The sequence below is a fragment of the Marmota monax genome, unplaced genomic scaffold, assembly GCF_021218885.2.
Source record: "Marmota monax isolate L192 unplaced genomic scaffold, Marmota_monax_Labrador192_F-V1.1 WCK01_AAM20220418_F8-fsc00156, whole genome shotgun sequence".
Lineage (NCBI taxonomy): Eukaryota > Metazoa > Chordata > Mammalia > Rodentia > Sciuridae > Marmota > Marmota monax.
Genome location: NW_026694013.1, coordinates 3938349 through 3959973, shown reverse-complemented (window position 1 = coordinate 3959973; position 21625 = coordinate 3938349). Strand labels below are relative to the sequence as shown.

Below are 21625 nucleotides of genomic sequence, written 5' to 3'. Positions count from 1 at the left end.
TGTGTGGATGTTCATATGTGACCTCATCATTCATTCATATGCATTTCAACTTTTATGAAAAAGAGGCCTGGGTCAAGCAAGCTGATATGAGGGATTTGGTAAAGAATATTATTATCATATATACTGTATGATAACCAACTCTTTGGTTCCTTGTGACCATAATCATCTGTAAAAGTAAAATACTATAAATGCATTTTAAGCTGTAAAGATTTCATTTCAGAAGTATATTCAGAATGATTTTAATATTAATATATTTTACTTTATTTTACTCTCTCAAAAATTTGTTGTTTTTCCAGAAGTATATATAACTTTCCAAAGCAAGACACTGTATTCCCAACTACTCGATGTTTTCATTTTGTTTTGTTTTCCCTCCTTTTAAGTCTAAGAGAAAATCATTTCAGGCCATAAGTTTGCATGGAGAATAAATTATGTGTCACTGTTAATGACATATACCACGATACATAATCAAGATATTGGAAATGTCCTTAAAATTAGTTTTAGAAGTCAAATTAACATTTGCCAATTATTCCATGTTTGTATTGAAACCTGAAACTTTTCTTTATAAGAAATGTAAATTGAAGCATAAGTTGCTGAAACAGGAGAAGAGATTTAAAGTCTAAACAAATCTTGGCTTACTGAATATCATGATGTACCAGAAATTTTGAATAAATTTGTTGAAATAGGATTCAAAGTATAGGAAAATAAATCAGTTCTTCCTTTCATTTCTTTTCAGGACGTATGTATGTGGTCCAGTACTTTTTCTCTTATTTCAACAAAATTGTAAACCATTCTCTCTCACTTTAGGTACTTTATAGTTACTTATAGTAATATAGTATACTTATATATAAAACTATGTAAGTACTGATAGTAATGTAGCATAACATCTCTGTTGTTTATTTTGTGATCTGTGCCAGGATTCAGGTTTCATATCTAGTCTTCATCCAGCGTCAGTGTCTAGGAAGATGGAATAAGAGCTGATTGGACAATCCTGGGTGATAATTCATCTCTGAAACTTAGGTAGAATTAGGTCAGTCCCATTCAAGGTACTGGACTCTTTTCCCAAAAGATATGTATATTCCAGGTGTGTGAAGTATTTTTCCAAAAATCAAAGTGCATAATGGGAAAGGTATGCTAAGTAGGCAAAAACAAATGTCTGCTAATTTCTGCTTAAGAGGAACCAGTATAGAAAATATGTTTTTGTAGCTAGTTATTCTCCTATTTAAATAAGGCTTCTAACAGCAAGTTTCTTTTTCAACTTGAAAGGTGGCAAAGTCTGATTTTGCTAATTTTAAGAAGTTCAGATTTCAAAGTGTGTAGGACTGAGAACCATGGCTATTACAGGTTATTCTAGGGGTGCTTCAGGATAAGCCTTTTGCCTTTTGCCATGTAGTCCTTATAATTGGTGGCCCTGGGGTTGTATAACATTGATTTCTGTGTGTCAATGCACTGGATTTAGTGGCAAAGGATAAGTCTATACCTATTTATGGAAATATTTAGAAGACTATTTTCTTTTCATATTTTTAGTTGATTTAATTTAAACTAAATGTTTTGTATTAAATATTGACTTAGGAGCAGTGGCAAGTAAAGCCATTGGCTTTTTAAAAAAATTATTAGTTATTGATGGACCTTTATTTATTTATTCATTTATATGTGATGCTGAGAATGGAACCCAGTGCCTTACACATGCTAGGCAAGCTCTCTACCACTGAGCCATAACCCCAGCCCCATTGGCATTGTTTAAAAAATTTTTTTTTTTAGTTTTGAAGGACACAATAGCTTTATTTATTTATTTTTATGTGATGCTGAGGATCGAACCCAGTGCCACACACTTGCGAGGCAAGCGCTGTACTGAGCTATAGCCCCAGCCCCCATTGGCATTTTCTTGAGGATTAATTACTGGTGGGGCATTTGTACTGTACAGAGGTGGTTATTATATGGCATGTGCTTCGTTTCAATGTAGGACATAATTTAAATTGGTACTAGGTGTTTCTCTTGAGGGGTGTACATTTAAGGGAGAATTAGTGTTCCTATATTCTCAACTAGTATTGGCTTGTCATTCTCTAGTCGTACATAATTCTCATTGCAAAGTGAAGTAAATTGACATCAGATATTTTTTAAACTAATAGACTATTTTTAATAGCACATCTAGGTTCACAGTCAAATTGAAAGTATAGAGTATTCCTCTATACCCTTTGTGTGTGTACACACACACACACACACACACACAAGGTTGGCATTGACTCTTTATTTGAAGGTGTTGCTTAGAATATTTAGAAACATATGTATTTGACATGTGCATTTCTAGAGCTAAGTGCTGTCTTTCTTTGCCTTCAGTTTGGCAAAGACAAAGCATTCCAGGAAATGTTCAGGAAACATTCTCTGAACTCTGAGTGTGAAATGTTAGGGTCTTTTCTAGCTGAATATTGCTGCTGTGATGGGCCACTGGAAGAGTGGAGTATACAGTATGGTTTGGAGCCTCCTGCTGGTTATGGACAGCAAATTCTAGATCAAACTGATGATAATCCAGAAATGCATTGTGGAATTAGTACAAAGGCAGGAGGCCTGGTTCTAGCCTGTTCCTGCCACTATCTTGCTATGCCATCAAAAGGGCTGGAATAAGAGGCCCCTTACTCTCATGTGCCCTCAACATTCTGTGATTCTGCAGTTTCATAGGAAATAACATCAGACCCTGTGGGCACCAGTATGGAGTAATGGGGGAAGCATTGTGAAGACCTGGGGTATTGTCTCAACTTGGTTAAAAATCAGCTGGAATACCTTCTGTCCAGCTTCCCTAGGCCTTACTTGGTTTTAGCCATGGAAATGTGATTGAACTTCCCTGTAACCCCTAAGGAAAGTTTCGTGTAGTTTTCTGATTTAAAATAACTAATTACTATGTGATCTTATTGGTCCCAGAAATATAATTGCTTTTTGAATAAATAAAAAGGAAGCATATTGACACATCACAGTCAGTCACTTGTAAGCAGACTGCTTTGTGACTTTATGCCAAAAATATGCTTACGGGGCTGGGGGTTGTAAATCAGTGATAGAGCACTTGCCTAGCACATGTGAAGCCCTGGGTTTGATTCTCAGCACCACATAAAAATAAATAAGTAAATTAAATAAAGGTATTGTGTCCATCTACAACTAAAATTAAAAAAATATATACATATATATAAACACACACATACATATTAGACACATCTGAAAGGAACAGGAACAGGATCCTATCTGGTAAGTAGAGTTTTTTGTTACTGGAATTTTTTTTTTTGTGTGTGTGTGTGTGTGTGCCAGATACAGTGGTGCACATCTATAATCCCAGCAGTTTGTGAGGCTGAGGGCATCAGGAAGATAGTTTATAGCCAGCCTCAGCAATTTAGTGAAACTCTGATTTAAAATAGAAAATAAAAAGGACTGGGGATATAGTTCAGTGGTAAAGCACCCTAGTACCCTCCCTCCCCAAATATAGATTTTAATAGAAATGTACTTTTATTAAATAATATCACAAAATTTTAAATTGAATTTTTAAGTTTGTTCCTTTAGACTTACTTTGTGTAATTTGTATTAAAACAGAGTAGAAAGGAAAGATCAATGCCCTTTACTTCTTGGAACAGAATATTTTCTGTTTACAATTACATAAATTCTTATTATTGACCTCTTTTATCATGACTTTGGGTATTTTTTTTTTATCATGACTTTGGGTATTTTTTTTTTTTTTTTGGTAAGAATTTGATTTTCTGTATGTTGTGAATTATCGATGTTGCAAAAGCAGCCACGGGAACCCTTTCTTACTTTGTAAGACAAAGTGGTCTTGAGGATTGTCTATTGGGTTTCACTTGCAGGAATCCTTCTGAAGGTTCAAACTAATTCCTAGAGTACGTGTATTAGGCTTGCTTGAGTTAATGTAATCTCTGAGGGGGGTGTCCTCTAGTTATCCTCTTTATTTTCCAGTTTAGTGCCTGGTGGCTTGATAGAGCTTATGAGTCTTCCTAAAGTACCTGGGTGTTCCCTGTTACTATTTCTGATGTGGCTGCTGGCAAGCATGCTTTTGTACTCCTTCTGGAAGTGATACTTTCTCTGCCTTTATTATTTTAATTTTTTTTTAGTTGTAGATGGACACAATACCTTTATTCTATTGTTTATTTTTATGTGGTGCTGAGGACGAACTCAGTGCCTCACATGTGCTGGGCAAGTACTTTACCACTGAGCCACAACCCCAGCCCTTTTCTTTGCCTTTAAATGTGCAGTTTTCCCTGCCTGAAAAGGTCAAAGTCACATTTACACAGTTCACGGGAGTATAAAGAAACATTCAGTGCCTCTCTGCCAAGCTATCTGACTAGACTAATGCCTATTCATTTTCTATCTCTACTTATGGAAACTGCAGAAATTCATTGTTCTGCCATGGTTCTTGAAGCAACAGTCTTAGGACAAGTGATCATTATAATAAAATGTCCATATTGTCAAATCAGCTAATGCACATTGAAATTGGTAGGAGTAAAAAGAGTCCCCCAATGAGCAGCTCTGTGGTCTGAAAGGGCGGGGAAACAGCCCAATGAGCATCACAGCAGAGGAGCCAATCAGCTGGAAGTTTGCTGGGGCCGCTTTGGCTGTGGCTCTCAACAAAAAGTAATTGCTCAGACTGTCAGAATTAAGCATATATAGAATACCACCTAAATTAAAATAAAATCTATAGTGAAACACCAATTTCAAACACTATACCAATTCATTGAGCATTTAATTTTCAAGCCAACTCCAGTGTGTTCACAATAAAACTACCAAATGTTTTTTACTGTCTAATTTTAACTCTGATGAGACGATTACTTAATATTTATTGAGCACTTAATATATGCCAAGTACTTTACATTATAATGTCTTAATAATTCTTAAGGCAATCCTTAAAGATGTGGGGATTGTTGTTTGGGTAGAGGCTCAGGAATTGATCCACAATTGCAGGGTGTTATATCAAGGCTAGTAGGCTTAGCACAGCACTGTGCTATGATCTTACTCTATTGATCATGGACAAAAGAAAAAAAAAAAAGGAAGGACAAATCATATAGTTTTCTCATTTGCCCATATTTCATATTCCACTTTTCGATGTGAAATTAGTGCTATAGCCAGATCTGCCTCTTAGGTCTCAGCAAGTCTGTCTTCCAGTATTGAAGTTTTGCCTATCCTGGGCCAGTGCTTCTAACTCTGTGTATACTGAGGTCATCGTGCTTCATGTTCCTGCTTAATTTATTGGTGTAACATTATCCTTATGCATTCTAACTAAAAAAAATTTTTCGCTTACTATTTTAATATTTATTCTGTACGTGCGTCGTATGTGATTACTGAACTGGAACATCAGCTCAAGAAAGCAGCTGTGCTGTTAATGATACCTTTTGCAGTGTTGTGCTATCACATAATAGGTCCTTACTTTCTCAAATAGTGAAAGGTTGAATCATTCACATTGGTTGGTCTATAGTAGGTGGTATGTAGTTTTAAAAAATATAATTTTATAATTGATACAATATTGAGTACTAGAGGGAAGTAGATTATTAAATCTTCTTGCTATTTTAGGAGACCCGTGTTATTAATGAATGCTAGAGTTTTCTGTCTTTGCTACCTAACAAATGGACAAATTTGTAAATACTTAGTAGCTACTTTGCTGGATATGGTGGGAATTCCTAAGACTGCTTATCTTTATTATTATCTTTAATGTTTCTTAACTGAAAAGCTTTGGGTCATGAGGAAATGAAGGTGGGGGTGGAAAGATGTCAAGGAGGTAATTCAGATTTGCATTGTCCTTTAAAAGATTTACCTTCTCAGTATAGCTGACATTTGAAATTTCAGTTAAATATTGGTTCTTGGACAGAAATAGTTGTGGCTTAGGCTTCAACCATAAAAGACAGGTGGATTACTTTTTATTTATTCTTACATTATGTTGTCTTTCTCTTGCGCGAGTGAACACACACATACACACACACACACACACACACACACACACTTGTCCCTGGGAGTTATCTTTATTTCTATGAGGATATTTTATTTCAGCAAATGATTTAGTTGGAAATAAGGTTGTTTGTAATTTTTAGTTCTAGCCAGTGTTGGACCACAGTGACCTGAGGCATGGCATTCTTTGACTAAAACTGTAAAACAGCTAAGATGACAACACCATTTTTCAGTACCATAGTATTGTACAATGTATCTGATGCCACTATTGAGAAAATTAAGATTGTATAGAGTAGTGGATGGGAAAACCTTATGCACACACAGGACAGGGAAAGCTTTTGTTAAATTAACAAGAAGTTTTTAACTTGCAAACATGATGGTATTATACCATCTGACAGTAACTTGGAGTTTTTAGTTAAGTTCATTTATAAACATGTAGTAGATACATAAAGGAGTTGAGAAAAACATAAAAATCCACAATATAACATAAGAATAACAATAATAAGCTTTAAAACAGAAAAAAAAATGTAAGAAAGCCCCATTGTAAAGTGGAGATTGGCAAACCTCTTGTATGGAGGGAGACTGTGGATAATTTAGTTCATATGCAGTTACTAGAACTCTTAGATTGTGACCTGGATTTGTTTTGACTTTCTGAGGTATTACTGACTCAGTTTAGAAATGCAGCTCCTTTCAAATAATAAACATAATTGAAAGTAGTAATCTAAAAATGTGCTTTCTCTGGTTCTCCATTTTGATTTTTTCAGGTGTAAAAGCAAAAGTATTCTGTTTTCAGGAGGATGAAGAAAAAATTATTTACTTTTCTAGCATTTTGGCTTTTTTTTCCCCCTTCTTGCTGTTCTTGTGCCATAAATGGAAAGGCATCTGTACCATGGACTGTGTCATGCCAGCTGATTTCTTTTTTTCATTTGAATGTAATTGTTCCTTAGCAAATAATTGCAGTCCAGAATGACTTTCATTTAGCTTGATTGAATTAGGGGTATGTATGAAAATGAGTTAGTTAAAGCTTAGTCTCTTACCCAGAGAATTGATGAAAACATCAGAAAAGCAGTCATTCATGGGAATTAAATATGCTTCCATATAAGCAGGCACATGGTCACCTTGGAGTCCCTTCTGTGCTGACTAGGTAGTAGTGACATCAAAGTATAAAACATACAATTTTGGCATAGAAGGGAATTTTGCCGTGATGTGCCTTTGAATGCTGCATTGGACATTAACACTAATTGGAAGTCTGCCTCATTGTAAGAAGTGGTACCTCACCTTTTTTAGTATAATAAGTTATTCAAAACACTGTGTCCCAAGGGGGCAGTGTGTGAGCTGTGCCAGAAAGCCAGTTGCTTTGGGATATTTCAGTGGTTGCTTAGACCACATCTTTAAGGTTGGTCTTTCAGATGCAAGTTAGATGCCTTATTTGTGTTAAGAGGCAAATAATAGGTATTTAATAGAAGACTGTTCACCTGCCATGATGAAGTTTCTAAGAGGGAATCTTGAGCGTGGTCAGGGTCTGCCAGGACTATCATGGGTGGAAAGCAGAGACCTTCAAAAGGGAAGGGGAGGTTTTTAGTGAGTTATAGTGGGTCCTAATCAGGAGGAATCAGAGTTTGAAGGCTCTCTGTGGGGGAGTGACAATTGAGAAGATGCCAACATGGGACCTGGAGAACATAGACAGGCACCAGGTGGCTCGGACAAATTCACCCAGGTTTTGATCAAAGGGCTTATTCAAGTCACCATTGTATTCATGCTTTGGGCATTTGCTCATCTGACCTTTTGACATCTCACAAAACAACCCAATTCTGTCAAATCAAAAATGAAATACTTGTAATTTAAATGCAGAACAGGCCACACTATAATTGCTTTTCTTGTGGGCATTTTGTAATAGCCTATAAAATCTCGAGTCTTCTTAAGTTAGGCTGACTCAGGTAGGACATTCAGCCTGGAAATTGACCTCTCCTCTGTGGCTGATTCACTGGCTTTTAGGTTTACCATGATGATTTTTATTTCCTTGAGAGTTTAACAACCCATATTAGCCACAGAATAGTCAGTTTCCTCTTTCATCCTCTTCTGCTTTACCCATAGATATTATACATAATAATATAGTATCATATATAATAATATAGTATCATACATAATAAATTACAGAACAGTGATCAAAATAAAATTTCCCATTATAGAAATAAATTTATCAGGGCACCTGAAGTTTATCTTTGAGCTCCTAAAATAATTTCTTATGGAAGAAGAATTAGCATTTTATTTCTCATATAGCATATCATATGTTCACTTCTTACACTAAAGTATAAACAAATATTTAAACCCAAAGAAGAATTAAACCTACACTGTTAAAATTAATTCTGGAGCTGGGCATGGTGACTCACACCTTTAAACCCAGCTACTCAAGAGGCTGATGCAGTGTCACAAGTTGGAGGCCAGCCTGAGTAGCTTAGTGAGACTCTGTCTCAAAAATTAAAAATTAAAAAAATAATAATAAAAGAGAGAGAGATGTAGCTCAGTGGTAGAACTCTTGGGTTCAATTTCCAGCAAACCACCCCCCTTCCCCCAAAAGCGATGAACCTTTTTCCTCCCAATTTTGGCTATACAGATTACATTAATACTTTAGTTTATAAGAATTTCTTTATTTGACATGTATAGTTATTTACTTAATGGTTTTTACTTATTTATTTAAGGGTTGTGTATATTGCTTTTATGAATTTGTATGAAGGAAAAAAGTATATGACTAGGAAATTAGTTTGTGAGGTTTTTCTTTAAGTTATTTTTAAAATAACACTAGTTGTATATTTTACGGTAATTATAGACTTTCATACCATTAATTTCATCAGTTTTTTTAAAATTTTGTGCTTTCATAAAAAGTTTTAAAATCAGGCATTTAATTTACAAATATTCATGTTAATCTTTGGGTTTATTTTTTTTATCCATACACTTGTTTTCAAAATATGGGAATGAATGAGTAGTATCTTGTGTGAAGTGACATGAGACCATTTAATGTTCTATTTTTTCCTGTTGCTGTTTTGTTAATTGCATTAGTGACAACTGAATCATCTTAATTCTAGATAAAATTACTCTTGAATTATTACACATGTGAAAAGCCATTTCTTTCATATTATAGTGACTGATTAAAATAAAAAACTTTAGCTAAGCCATAAATGACTCATAGTATTGTTAGTGTAAACCAGAAAGTTATGTCCAATTTCTATAGTGTGTAGCTTACAGAAGAAATGTAGTGTCATAATCTGCTTGGGGAAAGAAAATTTCCTTTTTGGTTAAATGTGGACAAGCAAACTATAAACTTAGTGTTATCTCACAAAGAAACTGAAATGATAAAACATGTAATCTTTATTTACAATTTTACTAATGTAAAATGTTCCATTTAATTGGTATGTATATTCTTTTTGCTGATTTTTATCATCTTTTCTATATTTTCTTAGTTCTTTATACTTAGAAAATAATTGGTTTGGTACAGTTTTTATCTGTGTCCCCACTCACCCTAGCTGCTTTTTTTGTTTGTTTGCTTTTATTGTCTTGCTTCATTCATTTTCTTTCAAATGCTTAAGAGATTAATTATAATATTTTGGGACTGGGGCTCAGCTGTAGTGCACTTGCCTGGCATGTGTGAGGCACTGGGTTCGATTTTCAGCACTGCATATAAATAAATAAAACAAAGGTCCATCAACAACTAAAAAAAAATTTAAAAAAAGATTAATTAAACTATCTAGTTGAGTTGGGCCATTCATTTAAAATAACTCGAATTTAGTCAGGCTGTCACTTAACCATATATTTTTTACAGGGAGTTTTCCTGTAATTATACACTTGATTTTAGACCAAAGCTGAAGAAGCCATTGCCTGTAATTCTTAGTTTATGTAACCTCACACTCAGAATTTGTATTAAGTAATTTTAGCGAGTTGTCTTTTTGTAAAATTAAAATCGATGGTGAACACTGGGGAACTCCTTTAAATCGTGTTGGCATAGGGATGTTTTTGCCTGGTTTGGATTGTTAATTCATTTTATTAGGAGACTATTTTGCTGAAGGAAAATTAATGTCAAGTTTGTTTGCAAGGCCTTCTTGACTCCTGTTGTAACCACTTTCCTATGGCTCTTTCACAGAATCCTGCTACATCACAGACTCTGGAAGTTCTGATGTTCCATTGTAATCACAATGGAAAGTCCTGACTTGACTGGTAAGAGCTGCACTGAAGGTGCATCTTACTTGCTTGCCTGGAAGCAGTGAGGTGGTCAAGAACTGTGTGCTATTAGAGCTGGTTTCAGCCTTACCCCATCTGATGGATTCACTTTCCATACTAATCAAGAAGTGTGACAGTTGTGTATTTTTTCTCGTCATTTTTATTATTATTTTTACAGTGACATTTTAATCTTCATCATCAAGTAAGTTAGATCTTTTCAAATTATGAAACTAAAAAAAATTCAGAATCTCTTCATTTGTTTCTTTATAACAATGTGTTATTAGTGGAAGTTAATTAAAAGTCCTGAGTTACACAACTAAAATTATATATATGATAAATATATATAAGTATATATATATATAATTTTATTTATATATATTTATATATATGTAATTTGTCAGTTTCTTAAAAAGTAGTTCCTTGTATCATCGTTGTTTTAATCAAAAAGTGAATCAGTATCAAAAGAGTTGGGAGTTTTTCTTACCTATTAAAAATAATAGAGATGCATATAATTGTGTCACGAAACATCTTAAAATATGAAAACTAATAAAGTTCAAATATATATATATATTATATATATATGTGACAAGTTATATCAAACTCTAAAACTCATCCTTTTATTTATAAGTTACTTTTAAAGCTGTTGCTCTAGGAAAATTTTTTTGTCTGTTTTAAAATATGGTATGAATGTTTTAGTTTTAGTAATGGTTAATTACACAGATTTTTCCCAGTCTAGGAATCAAATGTTCGATTGCTTTACTCATACATGTGTACTATATTGTAAACTGATGATTTATAAGACTAAAGAGCTTGGTGTAAATTAAAATGAACAAATGTAGTAAATATTGTTCAGTTGCAGTTTTCAGGAAAGAATCTTTACTTTTTAACTTTACAATTGAAAATTAATCTGGAACATTTTCTGTTTTAAGGTTTTTTATTATTTTTTATTTTTATTAGCTTATTAAATTTAATATTTGCATCTACTTTCCTTCAGTATATGACTGAATGTTGCTTTTATGCCATGAGCATAAATAGAAGGCCTCTGAGTCATTTTTTTCTGAATGTCATTGTTTAGGATTGGACACACAGTAAAAATGTGTGCAAGTTAGGTTAAATATGTATTTAATATAGGAAAACACCAAAGAATGTTTTTCTTTCTTTCTTTTTTTTCTTGTTGAGTGTGTGTGTATTGGTAAGTATTGAAACACCAAGAAAATCTCAATGCCAATAAGAAAATTGGTGTTACTATTTTTCCTCTTTAATGTGCTATCCTTTAGGAATACTTGCTAGAAAAAATATTCTGAATTTAAGAATGCCAGTCAGAATATAATTAATTATGAAATCAGCAGAATTGACATGGAATATCCAAAAATTGATATTGAAATATCATATGTTCTCAGTTGCTAATCCAAAAGAAAATTATGTATAGGGAGGTTTAAGGAAAATTGAAATTGTCAACAGTATTCTGTATTTGTTAAATACGAATACACATATAAAAAGTAAGGCAGAATACATAATGTGACCTATCCAGAAAACTAAGTTAGTAGTATGATGGTCTTGATTATCAAGCTGTTTCATCAGTGATTTCTGAACGTAAATCTGATTATCACAATGAAACAGTGTTATTGACTTAAGAGGAGAAATTGACAAAAATTCAAATTGCTGATAGAATTTAAGAAGAAAGTTTAATTGAAGATGAAGACTACTTCTAGTGTATATATACTTGCACTCATATCTTAGATACTGTGTTAATTAAGAAAAAGATGTCATACAAAAACGAGTAATGTAGAAACTAGAAGATGTTACTTGGCAAAAAAAAATGCCAGGGTTCAGTAGATCTGGGAAACAGATCTACTTTTGCTTAAGCAAAGTTAAATTTATTATTAAGAGTCCCTCAATTTTAGTGTGGTATATAGTAGTAAAAGTTTCTTATTTTTGTTCATGTCTCTCATGAGTCTGCTGCTTCTATGTTCTGTGTCTTCTTCATTCCTGGAGCAAAGCTGAAGGAGCAATGTTTTGGTGATGCATAGGTCTTGTGGTAGAAGAAATAAAAGTGACAGTGGAGCTATGGCTCTTAAAACAGCTGCTTGGAAATGACACATCACTACTTCTCATATTTCATTGTCCAAAGCAGGTCACTTGTCCAAGCCTGTGGTTTAGGGTATCAGTGATCTTGTAGGAAGGGAGAGGTAGGGAAAGGCAAATAGGGAGGGACAATGCTTGTTTTAACTATAATAACTGAAAATAGCATCTACTGCCTTTTTAGAGAGACAGAGTGCACTTGATATGTTAAAGATTGTAAGAAGTCCTTCAATAAATTGATTTGTTTAAATCTAGAATTACTTGAGTATTCTTGTTATTGTTATGTGGGTTACCATTGATGACAAGAAGATGAGTTGATACAGTTTGAGTGTCTTAATGTTTTGGGAATGTTAGAACTTTTTTCATTATTTAGTAATAAATTCTAGTATATGTTTTAGGCTTTACATTATTGTTTAATGAGTAATTTTCAAAATAAAATGAGAACTAATACATACTAGACCCATGGCAGTTTGGATACAGAATTAGAGAAGGGGAAATATGATAGTTATTATGCATAGGCAATGAATTATAATAGGTTACAGAACTTTGACAGATACTATCTAATTTGATATAAAAAGGCAATGAAGAAATAAGTATTTTACTTTTTTCGTTAGTAATATAATTTTACCCAATATAATGGTGGCCACATGCCTTTGTCTACTTAAGTTCAATTTCAAGAATCATTTTAGAGATAAAGAATGCAGACATTGTAGGGAGCTTAATTGTATCCTGGGAGTTTTCTAATATACTGTACCTGAGGTCATATTCACTATACAGTGGCTTTGCATTATTTTATTTTATTTTATTTTTTAATTTTTTATTGTTGGTTGTTCAAAACATTACAAATTTCTTGACATATCATATTCCACACTTTGATTCAAGTGGGTTATGAAATCCCACCTTCACCCCATACACAGATTGCAGAATCACATCAGTTACACATCCATTGATTTACATATTGCCATACTAGTGTCTGTTGTGCTCCGCTGCCTTTCCCATCCTCCCCCCTCCCCACCTCTCCCCTCCCCTCCCCTCCTCTCTCTCTACCCCCTCCACTGTATAACCCTGAGGGTCTCCTTCCATTTCCATGCAATTTCCCTTCTCTCTCCCTTTCCCTCCCACCTCTCATCCCTGTTAAATGTTAATCTTCTTCTCCTGCTCTTCGTCCCTACTCTGATCTTAGTTACTCTCCTTATATCAAAGAAGACATTTGGCATTTGTTTTTTAGGGATTGGCTAGCTTCACTTAGCATAATCTGCTCTAATGCCATCCATTTCCCTGCAAATTCTATGATTTTGTCATTTTTTAATGCAGAGTAATACTCCATTGTGTATAAATGCCACATTTTTTTTATCCATTCGTCTATTGAAGGGCATCTAGGTTGGTTCCACAGTCTTGCTATTGTGAATTGTGCTGCTATGAACATCGATGTAGCAGTGTCCCTGTAGCATGCTCTTTTTAGGTCTTTAGGGAATAGACCAAGAAGGGGAATAGCTGGGTCAAATGGTGGCTCCATTCCCAGCTTTCCAAGAAATCTCCATACTGCTTTCCAAATTGGCTGCACCAATCTGCAGTCCCACCAGCAATGTACAAGTGTACCCTTTTCCCCACATCCTCGCCAGCACTTGTTGTTGTTTGACTTCATAATGGCTGCCAATCTTACTGGAGTGAGATGGTATCTTAGGGTGGTTTTGATTTGCATTTCTCTGACTGCTAGAGATGTTGAGCATTTTTTCAAGTACTTGTTGATTGACTGTATGTCCTCCTCTGAGAAGTGTCTGTTCAGGTCCTTGGCCCATTTGTTGACTGTGTTGTTTGTTCTCTTATTGTCTAATTTTTTGAGTTCTTTGTATACTCTGGATATTAGGGCTCTATCTGAAGTGTGAGGAGTAAAGATTTGTTCCCAGGGTGTAGGCTCCCTATTTACCTCTCTTATTGTTTCTTTTGCTGAGAAAAAACTTTTTAGTTTGAGTAAGTCCCATTTGTTGATTCTAGTTATTAAGTTTTGTGCTATGGGTGTCCTATTAAGGAATTTGGAGCCCGACCCCACCGAATGTAGATCGTAGCCAACTTTTTCTTCTATCAGACGGTGTGACTCTGATTTGATATCAAGCTCCTTGATCCATTTTGAATTCACTTTTGTGCATGGCGAGAGAAAGGCATTCAGTTTCATTTTGTTGCATATGGATTTCCAGTTTTCCCAGCACCATTTGTTGAAGATGCTATCCTTCCTCCATTGCATGCTTTTAGCCCCTTTATCAAATATAAGATAGTTGTAGTTTTGTGGATTGGTTTCTGTGTCCTCTATTCTGTACCATTGGTCCACCCTCCTGTTTTGGTACCAGTACCATGCTGTTTTTGTTACTATTGCTCTGTAGTATAGTTTGAAGTCTGGTATCGCTATACCGCCTGATTCACACTTCCTGCTTAGCATTGTTTTTGCTATTCTGGGTCTTTTATTTTTCCATATGAATTTCATGATTGCTTTCTCTATTTCTACAAGAAATGCCGTTGGGATTTTGATTGGCATTGCATTAAACCTATAGAGAACTTTTGGTAATATCGCCATTTTGATGATGTTAGTTCTGCCTATCCATGAACAGGGTATATTTTTCCATCTTCTAAGATCTTCTTCTATTTCTCTCTTTAGGGTTCTGTAGTTTTCATTGTATAAGTCTTTTACCTCTTTTGTTAGGTTGATTCCCAAGTATTTTATTTTATTTGAAGATATTGTGAATGGAGTGGTTGTCCTCATTTCCATTTCAGAGGCTTTGTCGCTGATATACAGGAATGCCTTTGATTTATGCGTATTGATTTTATATCCTGCCACTTTGCTGAATTCATTTATTAGCTCTAATAGTTTCTTTGTAGACCCTTTTGGGTCTGCTAGGTATAGAATCATATCATCTGCAAATAGTGATAATTTAAGTTCTTCTTTTCCTATTTTGATGCCTTTAATTTCTTTCGTCTGTCTAATTGCTCTGGCCAGTGTTTCGAGAACTATGTTGAATAGAAGTGGTGAGAGAGGGCATCCCTGTCTTGTTCCAGATTTTAGAGGGAATGCCTTCAGTTTTTCTCCATTCAGAATGATGCTAGCCTGAGGCTTAGCATAGATTGCTTTTACAATATTGAGGTATGTTCCTGTTATCCCTAGTTTTTCTAGAGTTTTGAACATAAAGGGATGCTGTACTTTGTCGAATGCTTTTTCCGCATCTATCGAGATGACCATATGGTTCTTATTTTTAAGTCTATTGATGTGGTGAATAACATTTATTGATTTCCATATATTGAACCAGCCTTGCATCCCAGGGATGAATCCTACTTGATCATGGTGCACAATTTTTTTTGATATGTTTTTGTATCCGATTTGCCAGAATTTTATTGAGGATTTTTGCATCTAGGTTCATTAGAGATATTGGTCTGTAGTTTTCTTTCTTTGAAGTGTCTTTGTCTGGTTTAGGTATCAGGGTGATGTTGGCCTCGTAGAATGAATTTGGAAGTTCTCCCTCTTTTTCTATTTCCTGAAGTAGCTTGAAAATATTGGTATTAGTTCTTCTTTAAAGGTTTTGTAAAATTCTGCTGTATACCCATCCGGTCCTGGGCTTTTCTTAGTTGGTAGTCTTTTGATGGTTTCTTCTATTTCCTCAATTGATATTGGTCTGTTTAGGTTGTCTATATCCTCCTGACTCAATCTGGGCAGATCATATGACTTAAGAAATTTATCTATGCCTTCACTGTCTTCTAATTTATTGGAGTATAAGGATTCAAAATAGTTTTTGATTATCTTCCGTATTTCTGAAGTGTCTGTTGTGATATTGCCTTTTTCATCCCGTATGCTAGTAATTTGAGTTCTCTCTCTTCTTCTCTTCGCTAGCATGGCTAAGGGTCTGTCGATTTTGTTTATTTTTTCAAAGAACCAACTTTTAGTTTTGTCAATTTTTTCAATTGTTTCTTTTGTTTCGATTTCATTAATTTCAGCTCTGATTTTCATTATTTCTTGCCTTCTACTTCTTTTGCTGTTGTTTTGCTCTTCTTTTTCAAGGATTTTGAGATGAAGTATGAGATCATTTATTTGTTGGTTTTTTCTTTTTTTAAGGAATGAACTCCACGCAATGAATTTTCCTCTTAGAACTGCTTTCAATGTGTCCCATTGATTCCGATATGTTGTGTCTGTGTTTTCATTTATCTCTAAGAATTTTTTTAATTTCCTCCTTGATGTCTTCTATAACCCATTGATCATTCAGTAACCTATTGTTCATTCTCCAACTGATGTATGCTTTTTCCTTCCTTCTTTTATCGTTGATTTTCAGTTTCATTCCATTATGATCAGATAAGATGCATGGTATTATCTCTACTCCTTTATATTGTCTAAGAGTTGCCCTGTGACATAATATATGATCTATTTTTGAGAAGGATCCATGTGCTGCTGAGAAAAAAGTATAACTGCTTGATGTTGGGTGGTATACTCTATATATGTCAATTAAGTCCAGGTTATTAATTGTGTTATTGAGTTCTATAGTTTCCTTATTCAACTTTTGTTTGGAAGATCTGTCCAGTGGCGAGAGAGGTGTGTTGAAGTCTCCCATGATTATGGTATGGTGGTGTATTAGACTCTTGAACTTGAGAAGAGTTTGTTTGACGAACATAGCTGCACCATTGTTTGGGGCATAAATATTTATGATTGTTATGTCTTGTTGGTGTATGGTTCCCTTAAGCAGTATGTAGTGTCCCTCTTTATCCCTTTTGATTAACTTTGGCTTGAAATCTATTTTATTTGATATGAGTATGGACACTCCTGCTTGTTTCCGAAGTCCATATGAGTGATATGATTTTTCCCAACCTTTCACCTTCAGCCTATGTATGTCTTTTCCTATCAAATGCGTCTCCTGTAGGCAGCATATTGTTGGGTCTTGTTTTGTGATCCATTCTACTAGCCTGTGTCTCTTAATTGGTGAGTTTAAGCCATTAACATTTAGGGTTATTATTGAGATATGGGTTGTTGTTCCAGCCATATTTGTTTATTTCTGTTACTAAACATGGTTTGTTTTCCTCTTTGATTATTTTCCCCCCGTTTACTGTCGTACCTCCCACTGTTGGTTTTCATTGTTATTTTCCATTTCCTCTTCCTGTAATGTTTTGCCAAGGATGTTTTGAAGAGATGGTTTTCTAGCTGCAAATTCTTTTAACTTTTGTTTATCGTGGAAGGTTTTAATTTCATCTTCCATCCTGAAGCTTAATTTCGCTGGATACACTATTCTTGGTTGGAACCCATTTTCTTTCAGTGTTTGAAATATGTTATTCCAGGATCTTCTAGCTTTCAGAGTCTGTGTTGAAAGATCAGCTGTTATCCTGATTGGCTTACCCCTGAATGTAATCTGCTTCCTTTCTCTTGCAGCTTTTAAAATTCTCTCCTTATTCTGTATGTTGGGCATCTTCATTATAATGTGTCTAGGTGTGGATATCTTATGATTTTGCACATTCGGCGTCCTGTAGGCTTCTAGGATTTGGGATTCTGTCTCATTCTTCAAGTCTGGGAAGTTTTCTCGTATTATTTCATTGAATAGACTGCTCATTCCTTTGGTTTGGAGCTCTGTACCTTCCTGTATCCCAATGACTCTTAAGTTTGGTCTCTTAATGTTATCCCATATTTCTTGGATGTTCTGCTCATGGTTTCTTAACAGTCTTGCTGAGCTGTCTATGTTCTTTTCCAGTTGAAATACTTTGTCTTCATTGTCTGATGTTCTATCTTCTAAGTGTTCTACTCTGCTGGTAGTACTCTCAATTGAGTTTTTAAGTTGGTTTATTGCTTCCTGCATTTCTAGGATTTCTGTTTGTTTGTTTTTTATAACCTCTATCTCCCTGTATAGTTGATCCTTTGCTTCCTGGATTTATTTGCGTAATTCATTGTCGAAGTGATCTTTCATTGTCTGATTTTGCTGTCTAATGTCTTCCTTGATACTCCAGATCATCTGAAGCATGTATATCCTGAATTCTTTATCTGACATTCCATCTGCTGCAACTGTTACCTCTTCTAAAGTTGCGTTGACCTGCATTGCTTGTGGTCCTTTCTTTCCTTGTCTTTTCATACTGCTTGCGTATCTTTCCTGCAGGCGCGGGCGGCGGCTCTGCTCTCTCCTTATTCCAATTGGGGTGTCGTGGCTACCACGCCGGCAGGTCACTGGGCCTGTTCTGGGCGCTGGCGGCGGCTCTGTTCTGCCCCTACTCCAATTGGGGTGACGAGTGTACCACGCCGGCAGGCCACCGGGCCTGATCCGCCGGTCGGTTGCAGGTTTGCCTACCCTGCAGGCGCGGGCAGCGGCTCTACTCTGCCCCTACTCCAAATGGGGTGACGTGTCTGTCGTACCGGCAGGCCACTGGGCCTGTCCCGCTGGTCGGTCGCAGATCTGCCCACCTTTCGGGCATGGGTGGCGGCTCTGCTCTGCCCCTACTCCAATTGGGGTGTCGTGACTACCCCGCCTCTCAGGTCGCTGGGCCTGTTCCTGGCACGGGCAGCGACTCTGCTCTGCCCCTACTCCAATTAGGGTGGTGTGTGTACCACGCCGGCAGGCTCCTGGGCCTGATCTGCCGGTGTGTCGCAGGTCTGCCTACCTTGAAGGCGCGGGCGGCGGATCTGCCCTGCCCCTCCTACCACGTCTGCGGACCCCTGGGCCTGATCTGCAGGTTGGTCACAGGTCTGCTCACCCTGCTAGCACGGGTGGCTGTTCCGCTCCTCCCCCACTCCAATTGGGATCACGTGGCCACCACACCGGCAGGGCCTGATCCGGGCGTGGGAGAAGGATCTGCTCTGCCCCTACTGCAGTTGGGGTGACGTGTGTACCACACTGGCAGGCCACTGGGCCTGACCCGCCAGTCTGTGACAGGTCTGTTTACCTTGCAAGCGCGGGCGGCGGCTCTGCCCTGCCCCTCCTACCACGCCCATGTACCACTGGGTCGCGGGTCTGCCCACCTTGCGGGTGCGGGTGGCGGCTCCACTCCGCCCCGTCTCCAATTGGGGTCACGCGGTCACCACGCTGGCGAGCCACTGGGCCTGCTCCGGTCGCTGGCGGCGGCCCGGCTCCTCCCCTCTGGCTCGACGACAAATTGAGGAGACTCGGGTGTCTGTGCCTCACCCCCCCTACCAGGAGACCAACTGTTTCTGTCGCTGCTGGTATTGATGAAGTTCTCTCCTCCGCCGCTTTCTGATGACATCAGATCTCTGCCATGTTGGTATCCTATGCGAATGGCAGCATTTCGTTCCCCTTGCCGGGCAACCAAAGCAACGGGTGAGTCCTGACCGGCCCTCAGCAGGACCCGGACCGAGAAGCAGTTTCCGTGGGCTCCTAGCCCTGGGCCAGGGCAGTTCCGGGAGCCAGAACTCGGCCGCTCCGTGCTTGGTGTAAGCTCCGATAAGAGTAGGCTCCAAGAAGCAGTCCCCGCGGGCTCAGTTCCGGGAGCCGGAATTCGGCCGCTTAGTGCTTGGTGTATGCTCTGATAGGAGCAGGGTCCAAGAAGCAGCCTCTGCAGGCTCCCCAGCCCTGGGCCAGGGCATTCCGGGAGCCGGAACTCGGCCGCCCCGCGCTCGGTGTTCGCTCCGATAAGATCAGGTTCTAAGAAGCCCCCAGGCACTGAACCCTAGCAATCTGTCTGCAAGCCGCAGGCGAATGGCAGCCTGAAATTACCTGTTCTATGGCTGAATGAGCTGCGGTCAGTCGTAAACAGGGATGGAGACGTCAGCTTTCCAACATGGTGGCTGCTGGCCTCCTCTGTAGTCTGACCGGTGTGGAGAACCGAGATGGACCGCTTCCTTCCCCCGTCTCAAACCCAGAATTCAGCCCTGAGTACGGTGCTTGCACGGCTGGCAGAAACTGCAGCGCTGTATCCCTGCATCGCTATCTCCTCGTTTCCCAGCGAGCGCTGCAGACTCTAGCCGCGGGGCGATTTGCTGAATAAGCAGTGTTACCCTCCGTGCAACAAACCTCTCGCATTTGAGTCCCCGTAGCCGATCCTCGTGCGATGGAAATCCTTCCTCCAGGTTCCGGAGCACCCCACTATTGCTGGAAATTCCTAACAAGATAGCCTTTAGCCGTCCTGACTTGTCATACTCCCACACAGTGAAGCAGCACACGGGGGCAATGCACTCCCCTCCCCGCCATCTTCCTCGGCTTTGCATTATTATCTCCCAAGACTTGTAGAAAATTGCTAGACATATGGAATTCCTCAGTTAATATTTATTTGATTAATCCTAAAGGTATTAAAAGACACTATTACCAGACTTGTGTAGATTACATTTGTGTAGAAATCCAGAAGGTTATTAATAATTGATAGTTTAAAGTTCCCTAAGCTTGAGCGAGAGGAACATGGTCAGAAAGATGTCTTTTTTGTTGTTTTTTAAATGTATATATACATATAGGTTAGAAGGTAAGACAGTATAGTAAAACATGCTTTTTGGATTCAGAGAAATTTTGGCACTTTTTAAAAAAAATATTTATTTCTTAGGTGCAGTTGGGCACAATACCTTTTATTTTTATGTGGTGCTGAGGATTTAACCCAGGGCCTCATACATGCTAGGCAAGCATTTTACAGCTGAGCCACAACCCCAACCCAAGCACTTTTTAATTGGAAGAATTCGGGTGATTATTTGATCCTTCTGAAACTTTGTCTCTTTGTTTTCATATGGGTATCACAATCTTTACCTTGTAGAATGTGAGAATTAAGATAAGGCAGTTGTGTCAAATTTCAGATATAGTGCTTGGCACATAAATGGCCTCAGGAAATGGTAATTTAATTTTTTTTTTTTTTTACCACAAAGAAACTTTAAATGTTTGAGGAGTTAGAGATGCTGTCTCTGACTTGAAGATCACATAATGTATGCATGTTTTGAAACTCACATGTATCCCATGAATATGTACAATTTTTATGTGTCATTTTAAAAAAGAAAGGAAACGAATGTGATAAAAGTTCAAGAATGTTATACCTGATTCTGAGAGTATAAGGAGGCAATGTCAATAGAGAAGTTCTTTAAGGAGTCCAAATTAATTAAGCCTTCACTAGAGAACAGTAAGAAAACATCTTAACATAGAAAAGCTGATTCCTTTTGAAACCAAATAATATTTGTTCTACATGGTGAAGAAAATTTTAGCAGCACCACCTCTTATTTTTGTATCTTGTCTCAATATTATCCAAGTTTTGAGAATGTTTTGAACTTGATGTTGACCTCATTTATATTAAAGATAAGAGAACATATATCTGTCGGTCCTTGGGACATCTAAATTCTCACTGGCAGAAGTGAATTATTAGATCACAGAGTGGCTCATATTCTTTAACAAGATCCACCCTTTCTCTCAGTGATAAAGAATATAGCCACCTCAGTTTCCAGTACAGTTGTAGTATAGTTCTTACCCAT

General features: G+C 37.2%; 1 protein-coding gene across 9 annotated transcripts in view; it reads left to right on the top strand.

Annotated features, from left to right (window-relative positions):
• Nucleotides 1-21625, top strand: part of Bbx (BBX high mobility group box domain containing) — a 285419-nt gene that overhangs the window by 108511 nt on the left and 155283 nt on the right. For all 9 annotated transcript variants that reach the window (XM_046464037.2, XM_046464036.2, XM_046464035.2 and 6 more), the window contains one exon: nucleotides 10064-10137. The gene's annotated coding sequence lies outside the window, so the exon portion shown is untranslated. The remainder of the gene's footprint in view (nucleotides 1-10063; nucleotides 10138-21625) is intronic.